This window comes from Brassica napus, chromosome C2 (genome assembly GCF_020379485.1).
Source record: "Brassica napus cultivar Da-Ae chromosome C2, Da-Ae, whole genome shotgun sequence".
NCBI classification, from domain to species: Eukaryota; Viridiplantae; Streptophyta; class Magnoliopsida; order Brassicales; family Brassicaceae; genus Brassica; species Brassica napus.
Window position 1 is genome coordinate 39,435,479 of NC_063445.1, and position 11,443 is coordinate 39,446,921.

The 11,443-nt window shown below is 38.8% G+C and overlaps 1 long non-coding RNA gene across 1 annotated transcript; it reads left to right on the forward strand.

The window, feature by feature from the left end:
* Nucleotides 1-1,314: 1,314 nt before the first annotated feature.
* LOC125582533 lies at nucleotides 1,315-6,530 on the forward strand. Its single transcript, XR_007319995.1, has 3 exons — nucleotides 1,315-5,677; nucleotides 5,761-5,811; nucleotides 6,028-6,530. It is a non-coding gene; the product is annotated as an uncharacterized LOC125582533 (long non-coding RNA).
* Nucleotides 6,531-11,443: the final 4,913 nt, after the last annotated feature.

The following is an 11,443-nucleotide window of genomic DNA, read 5'->3' on the forward strand; positions in this document are numbered from 1 at the left end:
TAGGATAGCTATTGGACGCATGTGTGCTTTCTTCCATCATCTCTGTCAGCGAGTTATTGATAGAGAGAAAATAGAGATTATGGAAACATAAATTGTGGAAACTCTATGCATGTTTGAGAGGTTTTTCCGCCAAGTTTCTTCGATATAATGGTGCATTTGGTAGTTCATCTAGGCAGGGAAGCTCGGTTATGTGGACCTGTCCATTTCCATTGGATGTACCCATTTGAGAGGTACACTTATACCTTCTAAGTTGTTATCTTATGCAGTCAAAAATCATGCTTCTAACCTTCGATGAATTTGATCTTATTCAGGTACATGAAAGTGCTGAAAGACTTCATAAGAAACCCTGCAAGACCAGAGGTTTGTATTGCTGAAGCGTATCTCGCAGAGGAATGCGTTAGGTTCTGCAGTGAGTTATTGAAAAAGACAACAAGTTATGAGGAGAAACGTGTAAGGAATACTTAGTTCGAGAGCAGCTCTATTCTGGAGGGACGTCCAATATCCGCAGGCACTGATTGTGTTCTTTCTGAAAAGGATATGAACATTGTACATCTTGCTGTGATTCACAATATGGCAATCGTGAAACCTTATGTGGAGTAAGTCTTGTATTTTTTTTAAATAAATTACTGTTGAGTGTTTGTATCTTGAGATGCTAATAATTTGTCATGTTTTAATTTGCAGCATGCACCTACAACATCTACAGGACAGTAATGAAAGATGTAGACGTGATGCAACAACATTATGGAGAACCCATACTCAGAAATTTGCATCCTGGTTAAAAGAGCAGGCAAGTTCCTAATCCGAGCAAGAATTTTATTGTTATGGTGTTTTGTTATAGATATGTATTGACAGTTAACATTTTCTGTTATAGATATCAATTACTTCACAGAATAACGAAGAAACACTGAAGTGGTTGGCCTACTGTCCTCGTGCAAGCGCAAGGGCTTACAGTGGCTATATCATTAATGGTCTGCGGTTTCACACCATTTCAGTTGACAGGCAAACTCAGAACAGTAGTGTTTTATATGAGGCAACATCAATGTGTCGATCTAGTGCAAAAGACACTTCTCAGATGGTTGATATAGTAACTTACTATGGAAGAGTGGTGGAGATTCTACTGATCCACTACAATACATTCTACATTCCTGTATTCCGGTGCCAATGGGCAAACATAGGAAATGGAGTGAAGGTAGAGGATGGCTTCACACTAGTCAACCTGAACCAAAGCCAAATGGCTTTTGCTAGAGATCCATACATCCTCGCCTCACAAGCCAAGCAAATATTTTATTCTAGAGTAGATGAGTCATCCGGTTGGTATGTAGCTATGAGAGGTCCTACAAGAAGATACAGTGAAGACGATTGTGAAGATGGTCATGCAGATGTTGGTCCATTGCCAACAGTTGTAGCTATGGATGCTGATGACTTGGTTGATGATTCTAGAAATTCCAGGGCGGACTGTGAAGGAATTTATAATTGAAAGGAAACATTTTTTTGGTTGATATTGCAGATGTTGTGATGAATGTTTGATGGGAGGAACATGTTTCTTGTTTGTAATGAAATTATCTGCGTTTGCGTTGCTTGAGTGTTGTCTGTTTTGATCTTATTCTCTGTTTCTTAGTCTTGTTTGTTTAATTTCCAGCATTTTGTTCTGTGTTTCATTGTGTTTTTAGACATTGACACTTACTCACTTTTTTATGTTTCAGGTGAACCTTGATGGGGAATCGTAAGAACAAGCGTGTGAAGAAGTCAAGGACACCGAAGAAGAAGCAGACAGAAGTTGAGGAATTGGTAGAAATGGAGGTTGAAATGGAGTAAGAAGAGCAATTCCTCGAAGAAGTACCAAACAAAGATGTTCCAGAGGAAGAAGAGCAACTCCTCGAAGAAGTACCAAACAAAGAAGTTTTAGGGAAGAGGAGCAAAATGAAATGGAGGAAGAAAAGCAGAATGAAATGGAGGAAGGAGAGCAGAATCAAATGGAGGACGAAGAGCATGATGAAATGGAGGAAGAAGAACTTGACCAAATGGAGGAAGAAGAACTTGAGGAAGCTGATGAACAGCAGACTCAGACTGACACAATTACTCAGCGTAAAAGACGTCGAGGAGTAACGAAGATGAAGCAGATTGCCAAGGATCCAAATGAACGGCTACATGTTGATTTCATCGATTTGGGAGAACCTTGTGGTCCAGGGTGAGTAATGTTATCCTCCTACTTGGGTCCCTTAGTACATGAACATGTTCCTGTGGTCATTGATAACTGGAGGAAGGTTACTGAAGATATCAAAACTGTGCTATGGAAGTCTATTACGGTAACCTGAATCAACTTATACATTTATCATGTATTTTGGTTATATGCTAATGTGTCTCCCATACGTGAATACAGATGAGGTTTGACGTGGACGAAGAGTTAAAAAAGGATGCTTTGTTTAAGCAGATGGGATGTTTGTGGAGAGCATCCAAATCACGTCTGGTAACCACAATCAGGAATGCTCCTACAATGAAAGCAAGTATGGAGCTGCGACCCAAGAATGTAACTCCAACTGAATGGCGTAAATTCGTTAGAGAGAAGACAAGTTCTGCCTTCAAGGTTGTCAGTGACACTTACAGGGAAAGAAGACAGAAGCAGAGATCCCTCACACTTGCGATCGTAAAGGAATGGTGAGATTGAGAGAAGATCTGGTTAATGCTAGCGAAGACCCATCAAAAGTGTCAAGGCTAAGAGTGTGAGTCAAATCACGAACTAAGAAGGATGGAACGCCTGTCAATGTGAATGCGGCTGAAAAGATAGTAAGTCAAAATCAATCTGTCCACATAGATTTTATGAAGTTGGATTGTCTGCGGCTTGTTGATATAATAATTTGTCATGTGTTTCCAGAGAAAGGCGTCAGAGATAGAATTTGAGGGTCGTTAAGATTCAACCTCAACGAATCCAAAGCATGATCTGATAACTGAGATATTGGGACCTGATCAACCTGGTAGGTTGAGAGCAATGGGCAGAGGCATTAGTATCACCAAATTAAACTGTTTACAAATTAAGAACAACTTCATGGCTGCCATGGAAAAAACACATGTGTCTCTGGAGAAACAGGTTTATGATTTGCAGCAGCAAATTGCCAGGATGAATAATCAGGGACAAGAAACTGATGTCAGTGAAAACTCAAATAACAAGGTATGGACTGACTTCCTCTGTCGTAATCTATCTCTATAATTGTAGATATGAATTGATTTGAAACTTTTGTATTTCACGTAGAGTGTAAATACCAAGTTACTTCCAAAGTGTTATCTTGTGGACTGGTCTGCTGTCGATGTCAATGTTTCTGAGGGACGGGTTATTTCATCGGAACCTGAGGAGTTAGTTAATGGGATTCCGTTAGGGCCTAATGTTGTGAAGGTTTTAGTTGAAACTGCAACAAAACCAGAAACCTTTTTATGGAGACCTGCACCTAATATGTTTACCATGGAGGATGCAGTAGGAGAAATGATTGCATGGCATTCCGATCATTGTATTGTTCCAACGGCAGGTTTACCAGAGGACAATGCTCCTAAGGTTAATTTTCCTCTTCCTCTGTAGCTGAATCTGAGTCTCAGTCTGAGTCTTTTTTATTCAAAATTGTTTGTTTTTGTTTTGCAGAGCCCTTTCAGCAGTTCAAATAACAAATGCAGACTCATGGACTACGTACATAATAGGGAAGTCGTTGCTGTAGGCTGATGGCAGACGAAAGAACCACAAGCGTTGGTCAATGGACTTCCTCTTGGTCCAAATGCAATAAAAGTGTATGTGGATGAGGTAGTAAACCCTGATGCATACATATGGATGCCTATTGTGGGGAAGACAACTATGGAGGATTATCAGAACTGTTTTGTAGCATGGCCAGCAAATAGAGTTGTGTTTGACTCAGAAAGTTCTATAGCAGGAAGTTCAAAAGCAGTAAGTTCAACTTCTAAGAATCAAAAGTCTCCACTGAGTGCAAAAGCTACTGCAAAACCTAGAAAGAGTGTCAGAGATCAGTCTAGGAATGATGCGGATTCTCCATTGACTCCACCAGCTCCCACAAAGATACCTGCAGCGACAATGAAAGTCCAATCACCTGTAATTCCAGCATCTCCTCTTCGCAGATCAGAGGTACTTTCTTTCCTTGAACTACTTGATTGGTTCTGGTTGTGATTCCTCAATATTGGTTCTTCTTTGTGGTTTGTGGTTTCTGGTTGCAATACTTGATTAGTTCTGGTTGTGATTCCTGAATATTGGTTATGTTGACTGGTTTGTGGTTGCAGCGTAACAAATTCAAGCCTAATAAAAAAAAATCAAGCTATTGGACCTGTCCGGAGATAAGGTGGTCGTCGCTGAAGGACATGGTCATCGAGTAATCCTGAGCATCTTGTCCACTTTCAACCTTTGGGGCCTGGTGCATGTCGAGTCTTTGTGGATGTTGTGAAGGTTAAAGATGCTGCTGTGTGGAGGACATCATCAGAGATCGAGTATATGGAAGATGCACTTGGAAGCTGTCTTGCTTGGCCAGAGGATAAAGTTCTACCGGTGAGATATGATCTCGTTTATCTGTTACATAAGTGTTGGAATATGTCAAACTAATCAGATTTGTCTTTCTGTCCAGGTTTAAAAAGATAGCCAAAGGAACCAAGCAATAAGACTGTGTGTGTTTTTAATGACTCTGTTTTTTAAGACATGATCGGCTTTCTGTTTCTTTGTTTCAGTACGTGACTATGTGTTATTTGCCCCTCTTGGATGTTTCTATGCTTTTTCAATCTTAACTAATGTGTTTATGATTTCAAATGTTAGGATAGCCCAAAATTAAAATGTTTAATCACAACAAATGCCCAAAATTAAAATGACCAAATACAATTTCATATACCAAAGCAATTTAGGGTTTAGGGTAACGATAGGGTTGATTGTGTAGGCTTTAGTTTTAGGGTTTAGGGTAATGACAGTGTTGAGTGATTCATTCAAAAAAAAAGTTGTGGTGTTTATTGAAAGTTACCAAGAGATAAATAATGACAAAATTAAGAATCAATTAAGCTTTCCACCACACCTTTGTCTTTGAGGGTTAACGTTTTAGTGTGAAGTTTTAGGGGTTAGTGTATAAATTGTTATACTTTGAGTGTTTAGGATTTATATGTTCACATAATGATGTATTCTTTGCATTTTTTAGTTTGTATTGATTATATGATCATTTAAAAATGTAGATATAACAAATACAAGTTTACACCATCCTAAATCATCTCAAAATCGATCAACATCCATGCTGTTCTTACTTAGAACCATATTTTCGACATATCTAGTGGAGAAAACTAGAAATTTTTTTTGACTAATTATATCCATTCGATGGAGATGATTCAACAGTGGAGATTAGTTTTTTAGGTTATCCTCGTCCTTGTCTCTCATTGGTCGACGAGGCTTTTCGGAGGGAAAGCCAAAATTTTCTTGTTTTGGGAGCCAAAGTAAATTTTATTGTCTTTATCGCCTTCTCTCCTACCCTCAAACCACCACAAATCTCTCTTAAGCCACCACGATTATATCTCTTAATCCACCACGAATCTCTCCTTCCATCTCAAACCACCACAAATCTGTGTAAGCCACCACGATTCCATCTCATACCATCAAAAATCTCTCCGACCTTCTCCACCGCCACCATTTAGGTTACAGAGTTCTCTGTCCTTACAGGTTAGCGACCTCTAAACCCTTGATTTTATTAATGTAAGCTCATTATTATATTTATCTGATTATGAAGGTAACAAATCTTACAGATCCAAAAAGATTTGAAGCCTTACAGATCTCAATGATATCTTAATTTCCAGGTCAGTGAAACTTCAATATCTTGTTCGATTTGTTCCCTTGTGTTCAGATAGTCAAAGATTTATATCAAACTCCAATATCTTGTTCGATTTGTTACCTTGTGTTGAGATATTTGTTAATTTTTCAGTTTAATCTTCACTAATTTATTCTTCAATTAGTTCCGTTTTCTGTCTTATTATTATTGTAAAGATCTAACTTTGTTTAACTTTTCTGTCTAGCAACTCTAATGGAAGCAAGGAAGGTCATCGTCTGTGCACTCCCGGCAGCCGGAGTGAAACCACAACTCAAACCAGAACAGACACAACAAGAAGCATTCAACACAGCTCCACCACAACGAGGACAGTCCTCACGAGGAAATGATGTAGATGAGATAACCAGAGCGAGTTCAGAAGCTACCGGTTGATACGCATTGAGGAACCTGAAGAAGACATCGACCCAGACTACCTGCGCTATCTCCGAGCAATAGGTGCCTACGACTCTGCTCCACCACAACAAGGACGGTCCTCAGGAGGCAATGGTCGTCGCTAAAACATCGACCCAATCTTCCTGCAACTCACAATCCATGGGTTCTCGTCACTAATATAATTACCATTGCTTCAGTATGTTGTATTTGCTTAACTATGTTTTGTTAATTTGCTTCAGTACAATGTTTTTCTTTCTTAAATGTTTGTAATGCGTATCTCTCTAATCTAAATTTGAATTTTAATTATATATATTTTTTAAATTTACAATTTATGCAATTCAATATTCCAAATCAAACAATTTTAGCAGGAAATCAACCACCAAATATTTCATTATTCAATTTTCTATATAAAAAAGAATTAAAGCTATCATAATTTACGTCCTAGCACAAGAAAAAAGCTACCTCTTACTATTCAATGACATACAGGATATGCTATTATAGGTGCATGCATTTAGAAAAACTAAAGTTATAAAAACATATTCCATGTCTTAAACAAAACGTCATTATAAAATTTCTGATGACGAAAACAAAACGCCATATAATAATATTTACCATCGTTATTAAAAAGGTTTAATACAGCAATAGAGAAGCGCTATAATATCTCTGTTTATTATAGCACACGAAAATTCGCTACGATATTGGGGGGGGGTCTATTATAGCTGCGGCTGTCAGAGCGTTTACAAAAACGCTATGAAAATGATATGATAGCGTTTTCTCGGCGCTGCTAATGCCGATATTTCTTGTAGTGTTAGACTGTTTGAACAAAACTTCTTCTTATATGTGAATCCTTTGTTCATATTTGAACACTTTTTGCCTAGGAATTGATTCTCTACAAGGCTTTTTTCCATAGATCATTGTTTGTGGGAGTAGATCTCACGATATCTGGGACATCTACACAAGTGTCTGATCCATCCATAGATCTTACACTGAAGATTCATCATCATCTCGACCTTCCTCCACAACCCATACATCTATCTTTAAAAAAAAAGTATGTGTGTTAGTAACCACTAGAAGATCAACCCAAAATCGACCCTCAAGATCATCAAAAGGGATTCAAACCAACAAGGATTTCATTAAGTGGTATCAAAGCAGATTGAGGGCTTCTGGTTTGGGTTTCTTTTTTTAATTTCTCAGATCTCTTTCAATTTTGATTTCTGTTTTCTAGGTTTTGATTTTGATTTCCTCTATTGTCTTGGTTTATTTTCGAAATTCTCCATTGTTGGGTTCAAAATCACATCCATATGTTCATACCTAGGGTTTTTGATGGAGGAAATTGTCCTGAAACATATCTCTCTTGGATTGTAGACGTGGAGACATGTATCTGGAACAATCGCATGCCTAAAAGTGAAAGGTTATCTTTGTCTGCTAGTAGACTACGAGGTGCGGCTAGAAGATGGTGGGAGAGAGAAGAGGAAAGACGTTGGTTTCCTAAAAAACCATCAATCACAACCTGGGAGGAGCTTTAAAACATCATGGATAAGAGGTATATACCAAAAGACTTCCATGAAGCTGTCAAGGAACAATATGGCATGAGATCAAACCGTGAGAACGTACCACCATCAACATCACAACAAGAGTCTCCCTTGCCTGCGGCTATACCAGGAGAAGACTGGTTGGTAACGTTAGAAAAAAACTGAATCATGCCATCATGGTTAAGAAGAAAATCGAAGACAGGAGGGCAAGGCGTCCCTCTACTGATTTGGATTCAATTAGCACGAAAACCAGAGAGTTATCTGGAGGAGAAAACAGATGCATCATCACCATCAAACTAGAAATTTTATAAAAAGGAATCTCAAAAGGGTTCTGAGCCATTGGTGGAACATCAACCAGATAAGAGCGTCCATACTGATCCTATTGTGGGAGAGACGGCAAAGATAATTATGAATCTGATCATGTGGTGGAGACAGAACCAGAAGAGATTGAGCCATCAGACCTTAAAGAGAGTAAATAAGCTGCAAAGGAAGAGTTGTTCCAGAACCTCACCAAAAATTGATTGAGATGATACACTGTCCAAGAGGTATTCTCATTACCCACGACCTGATCCATTCATCCTCTGTTATGAGCTGCTGAAGGAAGTAGAATATAGGAAAACGGAATTTTGTAGATCTTAGGGAAAATCAAATCTGGGAGGAGTAAAGTTCTATGAACTGAAAATCAGTTTGACTGATCCAGTGATGGAGTGGAGGGTTTTGAGTTCTGTTCTAAACTTGCAAGTGCAATCAAAGAGAACAGAAGCTGTTGATTTTGTATTTGGAGATTCAGCTTTCTGGAATCCAACAGCGAAAGCTAAGGCTCAGTTGTTTGCAGAATTGAAGTCATATATCGGAAGAGAATTTGAGGATCAGTTTCAGAAGTTTGGTTGCAACAAAATTGAACAGGATGAACTGCAGTATTTGGAGGTATGGTCATTTCATCCGAGAGAGTACAATATTGGAAATGGTGCTCAAAGAAACCATCATGTGATTGACAAAGTAAGAGATGGGCGTGGACTGACCAAGCTAAAATGGCTCACAAAACTACAATGGCTGCATAAAGGTGGTAATGTGAACTTGATATCTATTCAACCCACATTTCTTTTTGATCCAAGAGACTTGGATTTGAGGACAAATCCTTTTAAAGGAGGAGGGGATGATGCAAGCATGGTCGAGCCAAAAGATAATTTGGAAGAGGAAGAAGTTAGCGAATGGATGTAACCCCGTGGATGCAGCCCTGTGGATGGAACTAGTGGATGCAACCCCGTAGATGCAACCCGTAGATACAACTATGTGGATGCCGAACAGCTAGATGCAGAAACTCGTAGATACAACTCTATGAATGGAACTGAGTGGATGCAACAATCAAGTGACTGTGAAGCTGACTTGGAGCTAAATGGACTCGGTGATACTCAGACTCGGACCCAAACTGATGATGAACCAAACATGAATTTCTCAGCGAAAACTAATCAAGGCATAGATCCATTGTGCTTGTCTAAAGGCCCAATCACTAGATCAAAAACCAAAAGACTGAGAAAATCGATTGCTGCTTTGGTTTACTCGGTACCAGACCTAAACCGAGTCGGAAATCAAGTCAAGGAGCCAAACCAACTCTTCACATATTCAGTCGTTGGTCTTACTTAGTTTTTCTACATAATTTCTTATTTTCTGCAACTTAGACTTTTTGTTTTCTTCTTCTGTTTTCTCTACTTAAACTCTGCTATGTTTCTGAAAAACACATTCACTTTTATCAAACAAAGCTTCTTCTTATCTGTGAATCATTTGTTCATCTTTGAACACTGTTTGCCTAGGATTTGATTCTCTTTAAGGCTTTTTGCCATAGATCATTATTTGTGGGAGTAAATCTCATGATCTCTGGCGCATCTACACAAGTGTCTGATCCATCCATAGATCTTACTCTGAAGATTCATCATCATCTCGACCTTCCTCCACAATCCATCCATCTATCTATAAAAAAAAGTCTGTGTGTGTTAGTAACCACCAGAAGATCAACCCAAAATCGACCCTCAAGATCATCAAAAAGGATACAAACCAACAAGGGTTTCATTATAATGAGAACAATGTTTAAGTTGAATCCAAATAAAAGCCCTGGACCTGATGGTCTCACTTCTCCGTTCTATAGCTGCTCTTGGCATATTTTGGGGAAAGAAGTTACATCGGCAATGAGTAAATTCTTTACCACATGGAATTTGCCTACTGCCACTAACTCAACGATCTTGACCCTAATCCCTAAATTCCCTGGTGCTTCTTCCATAAAGGACTACAGACATATCTCGGGTTACAATACTACATACAAGGTTATTTTAAAACTTCTAGTTTCGAAATTAAAACTTCTGCTTCCACATGTCATATTGCCTAACCAATCAGCTTTCATTAAGGGAAGACTACTTCTAGAAAATTTCCTCCTAGCTTCTGAGATAGTAAGTGGAGATCGCAAGAACAAGGGACCAAAAAGACTGACTTTGAAAGTGGATATAGCCAAGGCTTTTGACTCTGCCAAATAAGACTTCATCATAGCTTCTCGCAGTTCTTTGGGTTTGCCTTCGTTGTATATTCAATGGATCATAGTATGTTTCTCAACAACGGCCTACTTTGTTGGAATTAATAGTTCGCTTCATGGCTTCTTCCGTGGTACCTGAGGTTTGTGTCAAGGGGATCCTCTAAGCACCTACCTGTTTGGCATATCAATGAATGTTTTATCACATAGACTTAATAAAGCGGCTGAGGATGGAATCATTGGGTATCGACCTCATTGTAAAGAGTCAAAACTTATCCACCTATGCTTTGCAGATGACCTCTTGATCTTCTCAGATGGTTCCTCTTCCTCAATGCAAGGCATCATTTCAATTCTTTCAGACTTCCAGGAAATATAAGGGTTGGCAATCAGTCCTCAGAAATCATGTCTTTTCACTGCAGGCCTATCAAACTCTAAGATTGATGACATGTTTGCTTCATCTGAAATCCCTCAAAGCTGCATTCCTATGCGGTACCTTGGCGTCCCATTAAACACAAAAAATCTTTCACTCATTAACTGTGAACCTCTAATGCAAAAAATAAGTCGAAACTGAGCTCCTGGACAACAAAATACATGTCTTTTGCAGGAAGACTTCAACTCTTAAGCTCAGTGATCTCGAAAATTATCAATTTATGGTGTGCTGCCTTCATCCTACCAGTGGAACGTATTAACCAAATCAACTCGATGTGTGCAGCTTGTCTTTGGAAAGGCAATCTTGATGGAAAATATACATCTCGTGTGGCCTGGTATTCTGTTACATTGCTTTAGGCAGAGGGGGGGGGGGGGGGGTTAGGCCTTCGAAGTATTGCATCCTGGAACAGTACTTGCATTTTAAAGCTTCTCTGGATGCTCTTTTTTTAGAACTGAATGTGTTTGGGTATCATGGATCCATCAGAATGTTATTATAGATAAATTCTTTTGGTCAATGAAAGATAACTAATCGCAGACTTGGCTATTCAAACATATATAGAGACTGAGACAAACTGCAATTAATTGGATGAGAATATTACCAGGCAATGGGAATTCAATCTTCTTATGGACAACACCTTGGTCCCCATTGCCAGCTAATCAACTTTGTTGGTAATAATGGACTGATGCAATATGGTATTCCCCTCTCTTCATCATTATCTTTGATGTGGGTTGGAGAATCTTGGGATATAGGT